At 38.5% G+C, this 21,814-nt stretch overlaps 1 protein-coding gene across 3 annotated transcripts in view; it reads right to left on the bottom strand.

Moving 5' to 3' along the window:
* LOC134797430 (stress-activated protein kinase JNK) overlaps positions 1-21,814 on the bottom strand; it is a 232,713-nt gene that overhangs the window by 40,533 nt on the left and 170,366 nt on the right. For all 3 annotated transcript variants that reach the window (XM_063769663.1, XM_063769662.1, XM_063769664.1), the window contains one exon: positions 1,834-1,882. The gene's annotated coding sequence lies outside the window, so the exon portion shown is untranslated. The remainder of the gene's footprint in view (positions 1-1,833; positions 1,883-21,814) is intronic.

The following is a 21,814-nucleotide window of genomic DNA, read 5'->3' on the forward strand; positions in this document are numbered from 1 at the left end:
AGGATTATAAATATTTTCTATATGGTCTCTGGTTATATATTTACCTATAAGGCCAATATTCATAACTTTCTACATTTATTCAGTTACCAACTTAACAATTAAGATTCAGATATACCTATGTACCAGTGGCGGCGCGTCAAATAAATCCCTAGGCAAGCCGGGGCTAATTTGACTTACATATTTCCTTTACAACTCTGCTCAAACGTCCAAAATCAGGCAAGCCGGTGGGAATCGGCTTTTATGGACGCGCCGCCACTGCTATGTACTTAATTTCAGCTCGTCTAGGTATACCTTAAATGTGAATATGCAGAAAAAAAACTACCTAATTCAATGACGTTGCGCATTAAAACAATTCACAAACTACAATAATTTAATTGCATGTTTGAAAAGACTACATAACCTCTGCAACATTATATTCCAAGCATTCCCAATTCGTGATTTACAACACGGAAACGCCATCTTGCGGAAACGGAATCAATATATTTTACTGCTACCGAGACGCCATTAAAGCGCCATTATACCTACTTATAGAAAAAGTTACTAGTTTTGGCACGTGCATCCCTCTTCTTATGCAACTTTAAACTGTAACCTTAAAGAGACAAGGTTGATTTTTCTTTTAGAACACTGAAATGCTGACCGCTCAATTCCTTTTAATTTACGACTGGCAATCTATAAAAACGGCTCAATGTCGCATTCGAATTCTGTTCGAAATTTAAATTTCGAAATCATTAATCTTAAAGGCGTTCGAGAAACAATTGCCGAACAGCATTTTTGAGGCATAGAAAAACGGGGAGATTCTTTACTAAGAAAGAATAGAGTATTTTCGAGATATTTTATTGGGGAATAAGCCTCCTAGGGATATCGGAAACGGTTGGCAATGTGGTCGGAGCATATTCCATTACCCAAATTGGGTATCTATCAGTTACTCGCGACTAAAGTTCAGACAGATAACAGCTTTTGCAAAGTGTTATTAAAAGCTTTAACATTACATTTCAGCGCGCGGTTATTTTAAGGTGCGACCACACCGCTGCTTAAAAAACGGCGTCGGTACGGAGTCGCAGTGACGCACCGTTTTTATCGCATGCTTTCACACCGCTGCTTAATCACGGAATCGCAGTGACGCGTTGTAATTTTGACACGTCTTCCTAGTAAAGTCGTAAAGTTTACGGCACGTCACTGCGATTCCGCACCGTCAGCGTATTTTGACATTTTGAGCAGCGGTGTAGGCGGCACGCAAAAAAATACCTACGATGCGTCACTGCGATTCCGTACCGTCACCGTTTTTTAAGCAGCGGTGTGGTCGCACCCTTTATGCGATAAACGCAGCGTTTAACGCATCCGTTAACGGAATGTCAAGGAGGTCGATTCTGGGGGCCCACTGATTAACAGTCCGCCGGCCGGTATCGGCCTGTCAGTTGTTCGGAACTGTCAAAATTTTGTTCTAACTGACAGGCCGATACCGTCCGGCGGAATATTAATCAGTGGGCCCCTTAATTTAAGAATTTGTTATGGCTTTGTACTGGTTATGATAAGACCTCAACGAAGGGTAAGGCCGTATCGAAATATTATGACGGACTTAGGTAGGTATATGAAGAGTGTCTTTTCGACAGGGTTTACTCTATGAAAACCATATACAAATAAGCCCTTTTGAAAAGACACTCCTCATTATTCCGTGTATGTGGGTTGTAAGTACGTAATTAGGTTTTGAAGAACATCTATTTGAAGTATTTTGTTATTATTTACCTACGGGCTGTGCTTGAATTGCTTGATGCTCGCGCAGACTTAAGTTCATGTAATTTTATTTAAATTGAAAGATATATGGTTTGTACTCACCATAAGTTACACGTTGTCATTTTGTTCATTTACTTTCTGTACACACAACCTGAAACAACAATAAATATGGTTCGTTAAATACATGTCTGATTCTGTTTAAAAATTGGTAAGTAAGTAAAATTACTTTTGGCCGCTAACACTCTATTCTATACAGTTGGTGTTCTTTGGCTATCTTTCGACACAAATGACTTTTAAGGGGCCCACTGATTAACAGTCCGCCGGACGGTATCGGCCTGTCAGTTAGAACAAAATTTTGACAGTTCCGAACAACTGACAGGCCGGTACCGTCCGGCGGACTGTTAATTAGTGGGCCCCTTTAGAACGCCATTTGACTTTATCTTTATTTTTTCACTGATATGTGATTTTGTTAAATGTCAAAAACTATCGTCATCTACTCGAGAGTAGGAGAAAGGCATGGCGCCATCGCTCGAAAAGATGCCACCAAACCTGCGGCCTATCCTTATTCCTCTCGTCCAGCGGTTGGCAACAAGCGGCCCGCGGGCCGCATGCGGCCCGCGAGCCTCCTTGGCTATTTTGTATGTAATATTGACAAACGTCAAAGTCACAAATATTACCAAAGTGCGGCCCGCGTCCACTTCGTTAACTGCTATGTGGCCCTTGGCTGCTAAAAGGTTGCCGACCGCTGCTCTAGTCTAAATTCTCTTTAATAGTATCCTATGCATTCAAAAGGCAAGCCATAAGAGCCGGTACAGATGTTGCAGTTGGCGTGCTGTTCCCATACAAATTGGAGTCGGGGCGTCTGTAACGGCCCTAAAAGCTAGGCTACGTTTTAACTTGTATTTTGAAAACAAGATTTCCTGACACTTTCGCAAATTTCACAACGAAATAGATTCAGTACTTTAAGCAGGTCTAAAAATAACATCACCCTGTCCCGTCTCGTTAGCCGGGAATATTAAATCAAGCTTCCGGGAAAGATAAGAAAATGGAGACAGCCATTTAGAGATAGTAAAACGTCTTTATACTAAAACATTTCCCCGGAAAGAAATACTTCATTTGTTACATTTGCATCTTAAGTAAGGCGGAATGGGGTAACTTTGAAAGCGGGTTATTTTTTAATATAACAAATATCTATTCTTACTGCCGTATTCGAACTTCAAGATATTCACAAGAGACGACACGTACTAGATCCATTCTAGATACGTTATAGTTTAGATATCAACTAGTTCTCTTTTGCAGCGCAATTCGGGCAACCAATGTCACTTTTACGTTAGATAGAGTAAGATATCTATTAGATGTGAATTGGATCTCTAAGTCATATCCTGTGGAAATCGTTCAACAGTATCTCCAGAATCACGCAAATGTCAAATTTGACAGGTTAGATCTTAAACATATCGTTATCGTATCTTGGTGATGTCTAAAAGATGTCTAATAGATGTCTATTTCAAAATCCGAATCGGGCCCTTAGGATTTCCTTCGCTATCGGTAGGGCAACATATATAATTATTAAAAAAATATCTGTATGGCGCTCAAACACATGCTTCATGATCTGAATGTCTATGAAAGATTTCCTTGGCCGTAGACAATTCTATCCTAAACATTCATGAACATTAAAAATGTCATGTACCATCAAGCTCCGCGATTGTTATGTCATTTAGGGTCCTAGCTAAATTGGTTGTTCAATACTTACGCTATGAAATGTCCAGTTTAGCTAGAACCCTAAATGGCTCAACAATCACGGAGCGTGGCTGTACTTATTAACATTAAAAATTTCGAAGTGGTTGAGCACCCCTTTGAAGTTGAGATAAAATTACAAGACTTGACGTATTTTATTTATCAACATGATAGGATTGATAGGTGTAACAAAATAAGGGAGTGGCCCATAATAAAAAGATTTTTGGACCACCCTAAGATTTTTGGACCATCCTGTGCCAATACACAGGGCTCTACACTTTATTTAGCCCGTGCCTACCTGTCCTCTGCACGTATTTCAATGCCTGTCGGCGCAGACAGCCAATCACTGCACTGCAGATATTTTTTTTTAACTTTTTTTGTAGCCGTGTATGGTCGTAAACAAACCCCGTTATCAATTTTGCAGTTCATTTAAAATAAAGGTTGGCAAAAATACGTATCCTAAATTCGCCTGTAGTACCTACATAACTTCGCCTTTACAAGCGTTAAATAATTCCAGGGTAATGGCGAGATTCATGGGCGTATTCAACATATTAGGATATGGAATAAGTTTAGTATAATTTTCATTTCGAAAAAAGTATAAGGCGAAGTTGGGGACAGGTGGCGAAGATAAGTTTTTTTGGAATATTAGATTTTTACTTATAAACTATATTTTGCGCTGCTCTATCTATTGTGAATTCAATTGATATATATATTTCTTATTAATATTTTACTTGGACGAAGTTGGGCATAAACGGTGAAGTTAAGGCCCTACGGTAGATACTTTTGCCAACCCTAATTTTCAATTAATTGCAACAATGATAACGGGGTTTACTAATCAAAGCCACTGCTAGTGCTATGTTAGTAGTAATAGTAATAGTAGTAGTAAACTCTTTATTGTACAAAAACACATATTAACCCCTTACCGCATACGAAGCCATATATATGGCGGATATGATATTTAACTCTATTGACAGCTATTAAAGTTCAAATTTCAACAAATATTTTTTATTTTATGCAGAAAGGGGTTAAAAATAACATACAATTAGTAAGAAGTACAAAGGCGAACTTATCCTTTTGAGGGATCTCTTCCAGTTAACCTTTGAGTAGATGAGAGGAGAAAGTGAAAAGAGGGTGACAAATGCAGCAAAATGTACAACAAGGTACCAGAAAGATAAAGGATATAATAAATACATACAAAATTTATAGGATGAACATACATATATTACACAAAAAGGAATGGGGAAAATACACTAAAAATTGGAAACTATGTTATTAAGTTATACAGGCCCACTCCCCAGGCATAGCTATTTAAACCCCTTATCTGAGCATCGAACGGAGCGCTTTGAATGGCTTCCCTTTCAGATGAATGTCAGCTCACTATTCACGCGAGCAATATGGGTTAAGGCTACAAAATAACTAGGTAGATAAATGTATTAATATAATTAAGTCTCGAGTAGGTATATACGTAAAATGGTTGGTGTCACTAAAATGGTTTTAATAATAATTGGATTACACTAGACTGGACTAGCTGTTTTTTAAGTGATGTTTTTTTAGTAAGCACCTGGTGGAAGACGGCAGGAAAAATCCATACTATAATTATTATAAAGGCGAAAGTGTGTCTGTCTGTCTGTTACCTCTTCACGCTTCAGCCGCTGAACCGATTTAGTTGAAATTTGGTATAGAGATAGATTGAGTCCCGGGGAAGGACATAGGATAGTTTTTATGTCGGAAATCATACCTGAAGATAGTGCAAAGGGGGGTGGAATTGAAAGAGTTAATGAATTGCCTAATAATTGAAGTAAGCAATGCGCGAATTGAATGATTGCTATTAGCATTATCCAGGCGCAATACCTACTTTAGCTGCTGTCACTAATTCCACGCAGGCGAAGTCGCGGGCAAAAGCTAGTTATATTTAAACTCTATAATTTAATCCGTTCAGATATATAAAGTGCGTCTTAATATTAACTTAATTGCGTCTACAACAAATCTTACCTCCGTTTGAAACACTGGTAAGCCTAATTATCACAGATGAAAGATTTTAAATAAGGTAACAGCCAAATAATATTTCATAAAATACACGATTGGCAACGCCTGGATACAGATCTAAACAGCCGCGAGCGCTCCTTAGTGTTTACACGAATTTGAGCGTAGAGCAAATTGATACACCCACGAGCTCTTACAGGAGACATGTTCGAAGTTTAAATATGTCAACCGATGATGGAGTGTAGTGGAGTGTTCCATATAACTAACCTCTACAATCTCTTCTTCAGTGGTTCCAAGAAGCTGTAGTTACAGCGGCCACATTCCGGGAAACCATGTTAATGAAAATACAACAAACATACATGGGCTAAACCTGAAGAAGGGGACTACATCTACGACCACCGGTAGTGTAGTTAACGGTTGATTCCTGTTATTAAAAGTCTGTATCGATATGGGACAAATTGGCATGTATCGGTGTAGCAAGGTAAAGCGAAAAACCTAAAGGGCGCTCGCCAGAATCCATATAGTGGTTTGCGGCCTTCTCGCTGCAGCCCGACCTCTGCCGATCGTACTGGTTTACCGGTCCATATTGGGTCACAGAGGAAGGGACGAGTGAAGTGGACTTGCGCCTGCGCAACCGCTTGTTCACTATAAATAATTTCACGCGCAGATGACCTCAGCTATTCTATTTGGATTCGAGCTCTTAGAAAGTCCTACGGCGATGGGGTGTCGGCGGTGGGGTCAAGGTATCGATGTACCGAGATCTTAGTTGGTACCCTGCACGTAGGCGGCCAGGAGAGAGTGGTCGCTCACGGAGTCGACCGAGGCGGGACTCTTGAGTTCGGCAGCACGACTGGCGACAAAGCAGCCCTATTTAGGATCGCTCTGCTTATACATACAACGCGTCTGGCCAACTCTATTGTAACACCTGCAGAAGAGTCTTTAAGACCAAGTTCGGCCTGGCCAGCCACATTTGGGCCCATAACCGGCGTAATCCGTAATTGTTGAGGTCGCCGTCATCGAAATCGATGAGGTCTATATATATATATATATATATTTATTTATTTATATATGTCAACCGATATATATGAACATGATGTGGAAGTGATGAACAATGAGATAATTGTAATATGCCTACTTGAATAATAAACTATCTTTACGTGCGCTCGGCGCGACATACACTACGGGTCGTGGAATAAGTATAAATATCGACAAACCCCGTTATACTATCTATCGCAAGAAACGCTAACTTCCTCGTTGGTGCATAACTTCGCCTAAGTAAAATCTTAAAATAAAAATAATTAGGTACATAACTACAGTAAAAACATAAAATGACATATCTTCGCGACACTTCCCCAATTTCGCTTTAATATTTTTTAACTGTTTTTAACACCTGTGTTAGAGGACAGCAAATTAAGCTCAGGTTTTTAATTTAGAATAAGCCTCTCGGTCATATGAAAGGTTACGTGAAATGTTTTGAGCAATTTGAACATAAACGAATGGTTATCCAACCGTGGTGTAGCTATTCAAGATATTCAGTGAAAACAGTCTTCTTTCTGTTACCAGTATCTGTTACTTGTTTTAGAACAAATTAATGCTACCCACATGTTGCCAGACACAGGTCAAATGGAAGGTTATAAAAATGCTTTTGTAGTTTAAATTTTAACAATTTAAAGGTTAATAAAGACTTTGCGGGGGTTTATACTTTATACGTATTCCGTACGAGCAGGTTTTTAGGGTTCCGTACCCAAATGGCGACGTGTCGTTAAGGGGCTACCCCACGCCAATGAACTTCGATCTGAATTCTTTCGTTATCTCATGTTTTTTTGTAGCTTATCATATTAACAGCAACAACAACAAGCTGTAAAGTATACCATATTTACTTCAAATTGTCTTCGAGATATTTGGCATCAAAGTTGAACAATTTTAGGCTAAAAAACTGGTTTTCTGGCCATAACTTTTGTGTTAATTAGTTTAAAATTAAAACCCTAGACACATTTTTCGAGACGTCAAAGACGAACCCAAATATAAATCCTTCACAGCAAACTAGATACGAAAAAAGTGTTTTTTTAGACAATGTATAAAAAATTCATAAGAAAATAAGTATTAATTTCTTTCAAAATCCGGTAGACCAAAACGGAGATAAAAGATTGAAGAACCGATAACCGTTTGTCTTATAATTCTATCTGTAGTGCAAAAAAAGGAGATACGATTCAAATCTTGTCAAAAATCGATGAAAACCTCGGGTAGCCCCTTAAGGACGAGTCGCTCAAAAGTTTACATAATGACCACGACCACTCTGTCAAGAGTGTAACGAAGAAGAAGAAGAAGACCCAAAGGGTAAAAACGGGAAACTATTACTAAGACTCCGCTGTCCGTCTGTATGTCTGTCTGTCACCAGGCTGTATCTCATGAACCATGATAGATGTTGCTGCTATAACAACAAATACTAAAAACCGGGCAAGTGCGAGTCGGACTCGCGCACGAAGGGTTCCGTACCATAATGCAAAAAAAAAAACGAAAAAAAAAGCAAAAAAAAAACGGTCACCCATCCAAGTACTGACCACTCCCGACGTTGCTTAACTTTGGTCAAAAATCACGTTTGTTGTATGGGAGCCCCATTTAAATCTTTATTTTATTCTGTTTTTAGTATTTGTTGTTATAGCGGCAACAGAAATACATCATCTGTGAAAATTTCAACTGTCTAGCTATCACGGTTCGTGAGATACAGCCTGGTGACAGACGGACGGACGGACGGACGGACGGACGGACGGACAGCGAAGTCTTAGTAATAGGGTCCCGTTTTACCCTTTGGGTACGGAACCCTAAAAAGTACGGAACCCTCGGGAGAGTCCAACTTGTACTTGTCCGGTTTTTCTTGTATTTATTTGGCATGGGTTCGTTGTTACTGGATTATTTTAGGGTAGCAATTTATTTAAATTACTTGTTTAGTTTGTTTAGAACAAATTTATGTCACCCACGTGAAGGTGTGAAATATTTACTGTGTTACTCACCTTTTTGTTTAGTGTTGGTTGCTCTTTATACATTGAATAGTTTTTAAATATCATAATTTGAAGATTTGATTGCAATTTTGCTGTTTTGCTACACATTTATTTGTTGTTTTTTGGAAGAGAAAGTGACACACACTTTTTGACCTTTTGAGGTTATATTGCCAACCGTAAAAAATAACGTGGTTTTGCACTTTGCACCAAGTATATGTTTTGAAATTTCACTGATTTTATATACTAAGTTTTGATTTCAACATTTGATGTGAATTTGTGTCGTTTTTAAGCATAAAATTGCAATTTAAAAGGTTTTTGTGCATTCTTTTGTCGGTACGGACTTATTACAAAGATATTCCAATTTCAGTACACACAATTATTTTAAGAGTATTTGCTTACATTTATACTGTCAGCTCATTATTACATATTTAAAGTGAAAAGCATTGGATTTTGTTGGAAATATTACATTCTTGGATTTTTGTGGTATTGTTTGGAACCAATTTGATGGTAGCTTTCACTTTGCAAATTTAAAAAGAAAGTTGACGTTTGAAAGTGCACACCTGTCAGTTAGAAATCATTTTCGGTAGTAAAAATACTTTACTCATTAAGGATTACAGTTACATTATTTGTAGATTCAGATTGGTTTAAAGAAAATAGTACACTATTTAGTAGTATTTATTCTTTATAAAAACAATATAAGTGATACAATCATACATACAAAACACATTGTTAATACCAGAATTTTCAATACAACAGTTGGTAAAATAGTTAAAAATGGAGCGCAGCATTCAATTTCACAGTCTTTTGAAGGATGAGTTGATTTATGAGGTTCAAATCCGGTCAGAAACTCTACACTTTACAGCTGGTGCTGATACCCTACAAAAAAATTAAAACATGGAAAGGACCGACCTCAGGATGAAAACCTTCCTCAGACGCTGCGGGGTGTCAGGCTGGTTTCCCCGAGAAGGCTAGAAGCTGAGCGGAGATGTAGAGCTCAGGGGCCGCCCCACGTTGGGCGCCAGTGAAACGTGCTATTTTAAAAGGTAAATAAGATTGCAAAGCTCCGGCTTGTTCAATAAAGCATAGCACGTTAGCACAGAAAATAAAATTAACTTAATTAGTAAAAATGTGGTGTCAAAAATTGCTTGCTGGAGGAACCTATTTTGGGAGATAAAAAGCGAACAAATTTATATTTAAGGAACTTTATTTATTACTAAAATCTTGCCTATGCAATGTTAGTGGCTTAACCTAAACTTATGACCTCTGTGTGAACCTCTAACTTGATTTGACGACACCTAATGGTAGAACTTAGCTCAGTGGACGGCGGGGCCGCTTAATAGGTCCAGAATAAAGCTTCACACAGAATTCTACTTATTTAAGAACTAAATTATCGTAACTCTAAATTCGATGTACCAGGATTTTCAAATTTCTTTATGCTACTTTAATGGTTGCTCATAGTTTTAAATTCACTCTACACTTTACAGCTGGTGCTGATGCCCTACAAAAAAATTAAAACATGGAAAGGACCGACCTCAGGATGAAAACCTTCCTCAGACGCTGCGGGGTGTCAGGCTGGTTTCCCCGAGAAGGCTAGAAGCTGAGCGGAGATGTAGAGCTCAGGGGCCGCGCACGTGGTACCAAGACGACGTGGCAGAGGCAGATGGGATGCTTAATTCCTCGATCCAGGAGGTCTCCCAAACAATATTCATAAATTGACTTCCGAGCTTTTGAAATGATGAAATAAATTTAATTTAAATTTAATTTAAATTCCCGGCTCCTGTAAACCGAGAAAAGGTTATATTAGCCGATGCCCTTTATGGCCGCTAGAGAAGAAACGAAACAATTGTAAATTTAGCTCACCGCACTGAAAGCTGCTAAGACTTCTGGCGGAGCGCTCCCTTCCCTCGAGCAGGAGTCACTCTGCAAAGAACCAAAACCTGGTTAAGAACAAACCCACAACGTTTCGCGCCATTGTGGAGTTGATCACCACGAAATTTAATTAGTACTCACTCAGTGGAGCTTCCGAAGGACTCAAGCTGTTTCCATCTTTCGGACCACCATGTCGAAAGTGTGGTCTTCCCATGAATTGTGCTCTTGCGAGCGAGTGTCCCCAGAGGGGTTCCCAAATCAAATGTGCAAATCATTCTCGAATGAACTCCTCCAATATGGAGGTCCCTGAGGGCCTAACAAAAGTAGGGTGGCAGTCCCTTGAAGACACAAATCCTTCGAAAATTCTGTCTGAATTGTCTAGACAATTTCACTCCTGAGCCTAAGAAATATATTTTTATCATTAAATCTAATATTGTTTCATTCCAGAGCCACTTTGTAAGTCTGTAATTTCTATGTTTTGTTTTATATCAAAATTATTTTTTATCTGAAAAAACATACCTAAATCATACAAAGTTTTCCTGGAGTGACAATATAAATATCTCAAGTTTTATTTATTTTTACTCGTATGACAACCCCGGCAACAGATAAGCATCTAGAGGTGCATCTGAATGCAACAGATTATGCAAATAAGTGCAATTAATATAGTTTGTTTCGGACACAGTTAAAAACGTTGCAATAAGAAAAAGTATTTTTCTTTTAATTATGAATCATCTCCATAATACTTAATATAAATTTAGAAAAATGTACTACGTTACAAAGGGTCAGATGAAAGATAATTTAAGTGAAGTATGTTAAATGTTTCTGTAGCAACATAGATAATTTAAAGCTTAATAAAATTGAATCCTTTATGGCGATAGCTATTCTAAATACATATATTCCTATTCTGTGTTTGTCATGCGATCGTTCTTGCGTTTATTCGAATGTAAATAAGTTGTCAGTGTTTATTTTACAATTTACAATAACAAGATATTAACACATCGTATTAATGCTTGTTATATATATTCAAATATTTGAGATATGTACATAAAGTATTGGTTATCGATACCTTAAAGTAAACACTACGATGCAAACAGGGATGCTGGTTTCTTAATAAATTCCCTTAGCTTATTGTTTCTGAACATATTGTAGGGAAGTTATGATATGGAAGTAGATAAAGAATATAGGTACAGTCGACGTCAAAGATATGTTTACATTTTTGCACCTTACTCCTTTGTAATAAGGCGAAAAGTGTAAACATATCTTTGACGTCGACTGTAGTCGCCATCAGATATATCGGAGCGGCCAAGGTGTTCACAATATCTGAACACGCGCTCTAACGCCTTGACAATAGAGGCGTGTTCAGATATTTGTGAGCGCCTTGGCCGCTCCGATATATCTGATGGCGACTGTACCTAAAGCGGCCTATGTGTAGTTTATCTCCGTATTGTGGATTTTCTTTTTTCATAACGTAGAGTTTTATACATTTCCTGGATGTAAATGTTCCATAAATTGTTTATGGTAGCTTTATTTTTTTACCTCGATGTTCGGCGGGAAACTTTCCGTAGAAAAATAAACTTAGGAGGAAATTGTTTGAAGCGGCAACATTTTTCTCCATGTAAGTTGTTTGAGGAAACGCTACAGAATTATATTATTGGTCTTTTTATTACAATATGAAAAGAAAAAGAATTCTAACTACCTTTATGCCTTATGCACAAGCGAGAAAAGATATGCTTTTAAATCGTCATATTGTTAAAGATGTTGGAAACGCGACACTATTAAGTGAATTGTCAGAGTAATAAGATAAGGTAGAGGCATCAGTACAGTCCACTTAATTTAAAAACACGAATAGGTAAGAGTTTATAACCTATAAAATGGGACGTAACCATTTATTACGTCAAGTAGGCCAGGAACTAGACATTTAAAATAACACTTGCACTGCGTGTGCTATCAAAATCGTTGCAGACTTATCTTGGTCTAACTCTATATACATTGTGACACTAAAGGCATTTTTTAACTAAATACTTAGTATGATTACAATATTTTGTTTGTTTATACTTTATTGCACAAAATATCTACAAAAGACATGTGAACAAATGGCGGACTCAATGCCTAATGGCATTCTCTACCAGTCAACCAGAGACGTAAAATGCTTACGAAATGGTGTCACAGATCCGATGTAGGTTACATTACATTCGTGAATGATGGCGCCATGTCACGCGACGCAGGCGCAGCGCCGCGAATAAAAACTTCAACCAACCTGATTTAGGGGCCGATTCGACGCAATCTCTATACCATCGGGTCGGTTCGGATTTCCGGAAGTATGAATTACGCGCGCGGTTTCCAAGTTAGTGGGTAAATATGAGTAAGCTTTTAGTATTTGGAAAGAGGTAGAAATATAACTATTTTAGTAGCATAAAGTAATTACTAAACCTAGGTTTCATTCCGACGATGACGATGGCTCAATGTGACGTAGAAAACTGATATGGTTCCAATATCATTGAATTCAAATATCGGTTTGATGTCAGGTGCACGATAGAATTGGCCTGATACGCCGCGATTCGGGAAATGAATTAGAGATTCACTAGATATGAAATAGTAAAGTAAAGATATGTGATGTTCCACGGCAAAAGGTACCTTATGGCGGCTGGCGCTTACGCTATTATTAACGCCGCTCCAATATTCAGCCGGGGCAATGGTACCTTTTGCCGTGGAACGTCACATATCTTTACTATGTCATATCTAGTGAATTTCTAATTCATTTCCCGAATCGAGCTGTTATATATTTTTTTCTATTCATCAGCAATCTACGGCGTAGACAGCTACGTGGTAGCATGCCTACGGCGTAGCACTTCTGCATATTAAATAAATTTTATCCTGTAGCGTCCCACCGTCCTAATACTAGTACTAAATACCTACAATTAAAATGAAATTATTATTAAATGGCTATTCCATTTTTGTTGATTTTTTGCTTTTAAACAATACAAGTTAAATTTTACTTTCTAATAACATTATTTCTTCATATTTGACTACCAATTTTTCTTGTAGGGTAGGCCGCTAGGCTAGAGGATAATATTATTATGTCGAGCGTAATTAGGTACTACTCTTATTAAATTTACATCATTACCATTACATTTACCAAAGATATATGTAACTCCGTATAAGATAAATAAAGTCTAAGAAAAAAACGTGCCTCGGAAATCAAGAAAAACTCATTCTCGAATAGATGGCGCCATATACCTTTGGCCTATTCTCGGCTAGATGGCGTTGACGACGCCCGTTGATATTTAACAATTTTAACACATATCAGTGAGAGAACATGGGTCAGTATGGAACAATAAAAATTAAAAATCATTTATCCGTATACATATTTTGATTAATTTATACATTTTCAATTTTATTTTAAGTTTTAATCGTGTGTCGATAGATGGCAGTAAATGTACCGTGACTAGAAAATTTACTATGGCAGTAGCCCTCTATACTATCTATTCTCTTTGCATTTACTATAAGCACTACAAGTTGCAATAATTTAAGTACGGTAGAGAAAACTTTAATAACGACTTTTTTGTAACACGTTTTAAGTCTTTAAATTCCCTATAGCGAAAATCTTATTATTTTTGTATTCTTTTCCAGCAGTTTTCGAGAAATTAGCCAGCTTTAAAAAAAATATTCTACTCATCCAGTCAGCTTTCGCCTGTAACCGTAATTCATTCAGCAAACCGAAAGTTTGTGATACAGTTGCAAATTTCACAAGCAACGCGTACCCCAGGGGAGACTACATTAATAAAATAACAATTACAACCCCCAGTACGGCTACCACCAGTTTTGACATTGACATAACGCTCACGTTTACGTAACTTACTTTCTATGCATCTCGCTCGTACTCGCATATGCGAGCAATAGTGCAAGCGAGATGTACAGAAAGTAAATTACGTAGACGTGAGCGTTATGTCAATGTTAAAACTGATGGTAGAGGCTCTAGCCACATGCGCGTACAGTCGCCACCAAAGGTAGCGGATGAGACTATCAGGCGCATATGAGTGATATGATGGAAACATTGAATGAATGAATGAATGAATGATTTTTTTTATTTCAGGCAACTAGTGGCCCATAAATAAATACCTTAAAACTACATACATATTATTAAAAATATATTTTAGAACTAAACACTACAAATCACATTATGGTTGGATATTCGCTGCCATCGAGTGAAGTCTCGGTAGCTCAGTTGGCAGAGTGACGGGCAGTGATCCAGAATTGCGAGTTTAAGTCTTGCTCGAGACGGTGATTTTTTCTACTTTCCTTTTTTAGGGTTCCGTACCCAAAGGGTAAAACGGGACCCTATTACTAAGACTCCGCTGTCCGTCCGTCCGTCCGTCTGTCACCAGGCTGTATCTCACGAACCGTGATAGCTAGACAGTTGAAATTTTCACAGATGATGTATTTTTGTTGCCGCTATAACAACAAATACTAAAAACAGAATAAAATAAAGATTTAAGTGGGGCTCCCATACAACAAACGTGATTTTTGACCGAAATTAAGCAACGTCGGGCGGGGTCAGTACTTGGATGGGTGACCGTTTTTTTTTGCCGTTTTTTGCATTATGGTACGGAACCCTTCGTGCGCGAGTCCGACTCGCACTTGCCCGGTTTTTTCTAAGCAATTAGACTGGGGCAGATAGTTCAGAATGCAAACTGTAGAGATGCACCACTATTTGGAAAAGCATTCGAGCGTGGCAGACTTTTGGTACGTAGTTTCATCCGCTATGTTTTATGCTGACTGTACCGTCTTTGATACAGTGTACTTAACGAATGTGAACCTTATCGCAAAGCCGTAAGGTTCATCGATGGTCTGTTAAGAGAGTTGATGTTAGTACGCGCATATTTTACACGGGACCAGAAACAGGGACGGTAAGTGTGTCATTTAAAATCCGCCCTTTCGGTGATACGATTAATTTGTTCATTTTTATTCATGTTTGTCGAATACCCATCATATTGTAACAACTATTATTCTAGGGTTACTAATATGGAATATTTCCTTAATTAATTAACAAAACAAGGCAATATGGTTAAAACATTTATTCAAATTATTTTGAAATTAACCCGGAGAGCCTTAAGGGCCTTAACAACAGGAACTTAAGGTAAACTAGCTCTTATCTAAATAACACGAGCACCAGACTCTTATTTAAGTGTTGAGGGAACAGTTATGGGTATAGCGAACTCTTATTTGTAAAGTAAAATGTTTTGGTAGAAGCGGCCTACTGACAGACAAATTTAAGCGGTAGTAAGGGGTATGAGGGCGCCAGAACCAGCATCTCTGGTTCAGTAATTAATATTAAATAAAGGGTCGATCTAACCTCCAAAACTTCGAGAGACCGTAAACAATACAACCGCCACGTTGACCAGGAACCTCGACGTGGAAGTAGGGAAACGCCAAACACAGCTCCCTGCCACTGGTAGCTCGGTTTGCAGAAGCTGGCATCTTGAGGCCACACCGTACACTTGTAATAAAGACGGTAAATCTTGAAACCCTGAAATTTATAAAACTACTAAGTAACAGAACAGTCATTCACAGAATCGAATAAATAAGTAGACTGGACTGCGTGTAGGTCGCTGCTTACCCGGGGCAGACAATAAGCGGGCGTAGGAAAGGACTTGCATAATTTCAATGCACCCGGGGCTTCAACTGCACAGGACGATTCACATCCAACGAGCTGCAATAATATAAAAACAATCAGCACTGCACTAACAAACCCATACAAAATAAAGAAGGAATCGACGAGCTACTTACGTTTAGGCGGCTTAAACCGCGATATAGGTAGACTCAGACGGCACCAGGCCGTTGGGAAAAGGAAACAACCACGCCTTGCTACGATCTCTTCCGAATCCAAAAAGAACGGCTCTCGACGTGGCGAGCCATCGGTGACAGATGAAACGACGGGGTTACCAAAGCCCGAACTGGATTCGTGCGATCCTAGGTGATTTTGAAAAGGAAACATTACCTTTCTTTTTTAATTTACTTGGACTAATATTAGATAGAAAGAAAAACAATATTTGAAGACAATTTTAATTTACAAACCCTTTTCGATTAAAAAAAAAACCAAAAATGTAGGAAGAAACCGAAATTATTTTTAATATAGCAACACGGACCAAGCTTAGTTCGATAGGGCGCTGCGTGAATACGCCTGCGCTCACTAGATGGCGATAAGGGTATCAAACGAAGATGGGTCCCATACTAAACAGTATTGAAAAAATGAAGAATTAAAATTTTGTTGTTACAGTGCTCCCTTTCCCGAAGAAAATTTTGACTACGGCAAAATTTTGAGCTGGTCCCCAGCTCGCAAAACCATCCACGGAAAGTACCTAGACAATTATATACCACTCAAAAAACTAACTAACAAAATAAATCGAACCCACGCACTAAACAATAGGAAAATAAACACAGCCGAGCTGTGCACAAGTTACTACATATGAACTATAACATTACTGTACTATAATCTATACTACGATACCCTAAACGAAACTAAACGCTAATAAGCGAAGCTCCAAAGCCCCCTACCTACGCACTGCATCGCTGTATATCTTGGCGGCGCAGCGAGCGACCTGGTTCGCGGGCTGCACGTCCAAGTTATATGGCGGAATGTGCATAAGTCAACAGATTAATCAATAATCCGTGGTAATGACTGAGTAACAGTCAATTACCCGTATGAATTAAGGACAGTGTCCGATAGCTCGGCTAAGGAGCCACTGAGCTACCAGTCGACACTCCTCACAGGAACACTGGCCCTGCAGTGCGAAATCAGGGATTTCGCCCTGCACTGCCAACACTCACTGTGGATAGACGGCTTATAGCCAGGTGAAATTAAACTAAGATGCTACACAATTCAAGGAACGCGCGCTTATCAGGCCGTGCCTTCAGTCGACACAGGTCTGAACGCTAATACCTATAAAGAAATACCACAACACAACAACGATACGTTAACCAGCTGTGTCTGAACGACAAGCAGACGGTAACGTTCGAAACAAAACGAGACACAAGGAAGTCGACTGTACAATATCCGTCTCAAGCGACGCAAGACTGTCAGTCTGACACACAAAAATCCGATGTTTGCGGACAACGCTTTAAGGCGCGTACCACAGAACATCTACATTAACGTTCACGCATATGATTTAAGTCATATCGCAAAGCATTAACAAAGAAGACGGCACTGCTATTAAGAGCTTGACGGTTTAAATTCCGCCAAAACCCGACCAGCCAGTGCCAATTGGAATGCTGGTTTAAAACGCCAGCACCCCGGTAAACTCGCGAAGAGACTTTAAAATCGTCCTCTCCGCCCACCAACGACAAACAAACCACGTGCCTGAGTTACGTTTGCTCAGACACGATCGAAAGGTAATACGCGTGTTCGAAAGGTAATTTTCCCCTCCGGACACTACATACATAAACTCCTGCTCGCAACACAAAAAAAAACTCCTACCGAACATCAACAACAAAAAAAAAACCGCAATACCCGATAGTAAACTAATAAGTAAGTATTTACTTCACCTAAAGTAACCACAATAAGGAAAAAACTCGATTTAAGTCGAGACAATAGATACAGAAAAGTAGGTAATAAACATAACTCCCCTACGAAACAACTTTTAAAAACCACTACAATAAGATTCGACCCTAAAGATCAACCGCTATATGGATATCAGTAAGTTATTTAAAAAAAAAACGAAAGTCAACAACGATAATTGTGACTGACTGTACCCAACCATATGAAGAAACTATTTAATATTAATTTTATTTATTTTAAACTTCAACTCCAAACATCCCGTAATAAATTTAATAAATGGAAACACCTGCTGACTGTACTTCACTATAACCTCCAAATTTGCTCCCTCAAACTTTTTACAACTCCACATTTATAATTAATAAAATATCGTTACATTTTAAACAGGTGTACAGTCAACTAAGTATACACACAGTAACCTCCCACTGAGGAAAAAATAAATACTTTAATTTAAAAGAACAACAAGTCTTACACCTTGGTACAGGAATGTCTAACTAACATTACACCTTTTATATATATTTTTTAAATTAAAGTAAAAGTTAACTCAAGTTTAAGTCTGTGTACTTGACACTCCGAACCACAGCACACATGTATACATTTTTAATTAAGACACTATTCCACTAGTTGTAATTTAATTAATAATTTCTACACTCTAGTACTAAACAGTACAACGCAAGTAATAGATAAGCAACTCCACACACATGTACACAACCTAACCTATAAGTATGCTCACATGTGGTAAATAGTATAACCTAACACAGTTATGTAGTATAGTTACATTTTAATTTTAATAAGGGTAATAATCCTTAACACAATACAAGAATACAAGCAGCACCGTTTCTACCAAAAAAAAAAAAAACTCCCTTTAGCTAACACACTGTGACCAAAGAGGTTCGCTAATATTGCCCCACGTGGGCTGCCACTGTAACAACTATTATTCTAGGGTTACTAATATGGAATATTTCCTTAATTAATTAACAAAACAAGGCAATATGGTTAAAACATTTATTCAAATTATTTTGAAATTAACCCGGAGAGCCTTAAGGGCCTTAACAACAGGAACTTAAGGTAAACTAGCTCTTATCTAAATAACACGAGCACCAGACTCTTATTTAAGTGTTGAGGGAACAGTTATGGGTATAGCGAACTCTTATTTGTAAAGTAAAATGTTTTGGTAGAAGCGGCCTACTGACAGACAAATTTAAGCGGTAGTAAGGGGTATGAGGGCGCCAGAACCAGCATCTCTGGTTCAGTAATTAATATTAAATAAAGGGTCGATCTAACCTCCAAAACTTCGAGAGACCGTAAACAATACAACCGCCACGTTGACCAGGAACCTCGACGTGGAAGTAGGGAAACGCCAAACACAGCTCCCTGCCACTGGTAGCTCGGTTTGCAGAAGCTGGCATCTTGAGGCCACACCGTACACTTGTAATAAAGACGGTAAATCTTGAAACCCTGAAATTTATAAAACTACTAAGTAACAGAACAGTCATTCACAGAATCGAATAAATAAGTAGACTGGACTGCGTGTAGGTCGCTGCTTACCCGGGGCAGACAATAAGCGGGCGTAGGAAAGGACTTGCATAATTTCAATGCACCCGGGGCTTCAACTGCACAGGACGATTCACATCCAACGAGCTGCAATAATATAAAAACAATCAGCACTGCACTAACAAACCCATACAAAATAAAGAAGGAATCGACGAGCTACTTACGTTTAGGCGGCTTAAACCGCGATATAGGTAGACTCAGACGGCACCAGGCCGTTGGGAAAAGGAAACAACCACGCCTTGCTACGATCTCTTCCGAATCCAAAAAGAACGGCTCTCGACGTGGCGAGCCATCGGTGACAGATGAAACGACGGGGTTACCAAAGCCCGAACTGGATTCGTGCGATCCTAGGTGATTTTGAAAAGGAAACATTACCTTTCTTTTTTAATTTACTTGGACTAATATTAGATAGAAAGAAAAACAATATTTGAAGACAATTTTAATTTACAAACCCTTTTCGATTAAAAAAAAAACCAAAAATGTAGGAAGAAACCGAAATTATTTTTAATATAGCAACACGGACCAAGCTTAGTTCGATAGGGCGCTGCGTGAATACGCCTGCGCTCACTAGATGGCGATAAGGGTATCAAACGAAGATGGGTCCCATACTAAACAGTATTGAAAAAATGAAGAATTAAAATTTTGTTGTTACAATATATAGAGGAAAGCAATTTGGCTTTCGCAAATCTGAACTTTATTGGATGTTGCTATTAGTGTATTTCGCTCACTCTCTTTTCTTGAAAGATACTAAAATACGGCCCGATTCGGGAAGTGAATTAAGATAATATATAGCTTTACTATTTCATACGTATCTAGTGAATCTCTTAATTCATTTCCCGAATCGCGTCGTTAGTCTCAGCGCTTAATATTTTTTTAATTAACTTATTGCTTTAAATTATATTTAAAACAATTATATACTTCGAAAACAAAATTAAGTAAACAATAATCATAATAAAAGTCGAAGAAACTACACAAAGTAAATTAGACTTTGTAAAGTCTATGCGCCAATTTATAAAGATAACAAAAGTTATTCAAAGTCAAATTAAACATGTTTTTTATTCTTATGGATATTTATCTTTTTATTATTCAGCAGACTGTGATTATTAAAATATTCGCTAAAAACTTTGTGATTTTTTCCTAGAATGAATACAAAGTTTCATAAAATTTCATTTTCGCTATAAGATACTTAAAGAACTGAAACAAATCATTACTTTATTAGACCTAAACAAACACACTTCAAACGTTAATCTGCGAGTAAGTCTCAAGAGCTCTTTCACATGTCAATAAAATGTTTACAGTGACAACATTGAGTGATATGAAAATGGATAGTTACATCTACAAATACCTGGGGAAACATTACATTAAAATACTACCTACTTAATCTTAAATAAAGTAGACTATAGAAGTTAACATGAAAGAGATCATAACTAACTTAAAAGCCACCCTTACAAAATAAACAATATTTTTGCCATCACTTATGAAAGAAAAAGAATGCAAACACCTATAGTTATTTTGTTTTGTTTAGTGACGCGCATCACTTAACGTGTGAAATATATGCAATTCAAGTCATAACGAAATACTTGTACCGTCATGTAAGGCAAGGCATGTATGTTAAGCAAGGCAAAGGCAGCACAAACAAAAACTCCGAAAAAGAATACAAATAACGGGCGCTGGACCTCCTCCTCCTCAACGTTCCTCTGGCTCTTAAGATCGAATATCTTTGCCGAAGTTCATTCAAAACGAGCTCATTAAATTGGTGCGCGGCTTTGACATGTTCGTGGAGGATCAAGAGTCGTGAGATATAGTGGCGGCCGTCGAGAATCATGGGTGATTTCATCTCGTCGTTCACTTCCGGTGCGGAACTTATGCGCGTGTCTTGTCGCATGAGGCCTTCTCCATCCAGTGTAGGCGCCAATTTCTTAATCCGACTATTCTTGGGCACTGGCTTCGAAGATCGTAAGTTCGATAATTCCTCAGGGAAACTCTCTGTTTGTGCTTGACAGACCAACATCTTCTCCGCTTCTATCATGTCTGACGCGTGAAGCTGGTGGGGAGACGTGGTGTTATGAATGTAGAGTTTGAAATTTGGATCTATTGGCCGAGACAGCTTAAGCCGGAATAGACGTGCGCCCTGGAGAAAACGGGCGGTGGCACGTAGTAAACGTAGCCAGGAGCTGAAACGCGTTGGATCGGGTAACGAATTCGAGAGTGGGGTGTCGAGGAGCAGAACCATCAGATTCGATTTTAACTCGGGGTCTGATGAGGTCTCTCCCTCGTCGGTGACGCGCTCGGTCGGCCAAGTGCAAGACTGTTCAACAAGGAACTGTGGACCGGTGAACCACCGATGAGTTGCGGTAAAGTCGGTTCGTTTTGGTTTTGTCGCATCGTCAGC

This window comes from Cydia splendana, chromosome 15 (genome assembly GCF_910591565.1).
Source record: "Cydia splendana chromosome 15, ilCydSple1.2, whole genome shotgun sequence".
Classification (NCBI taxonomy): Eukaryota; Metazoa; Arthropoda; class Insecta; order Lepidoptera; family Tortricidae; genus Cydia; species Cydia splendana.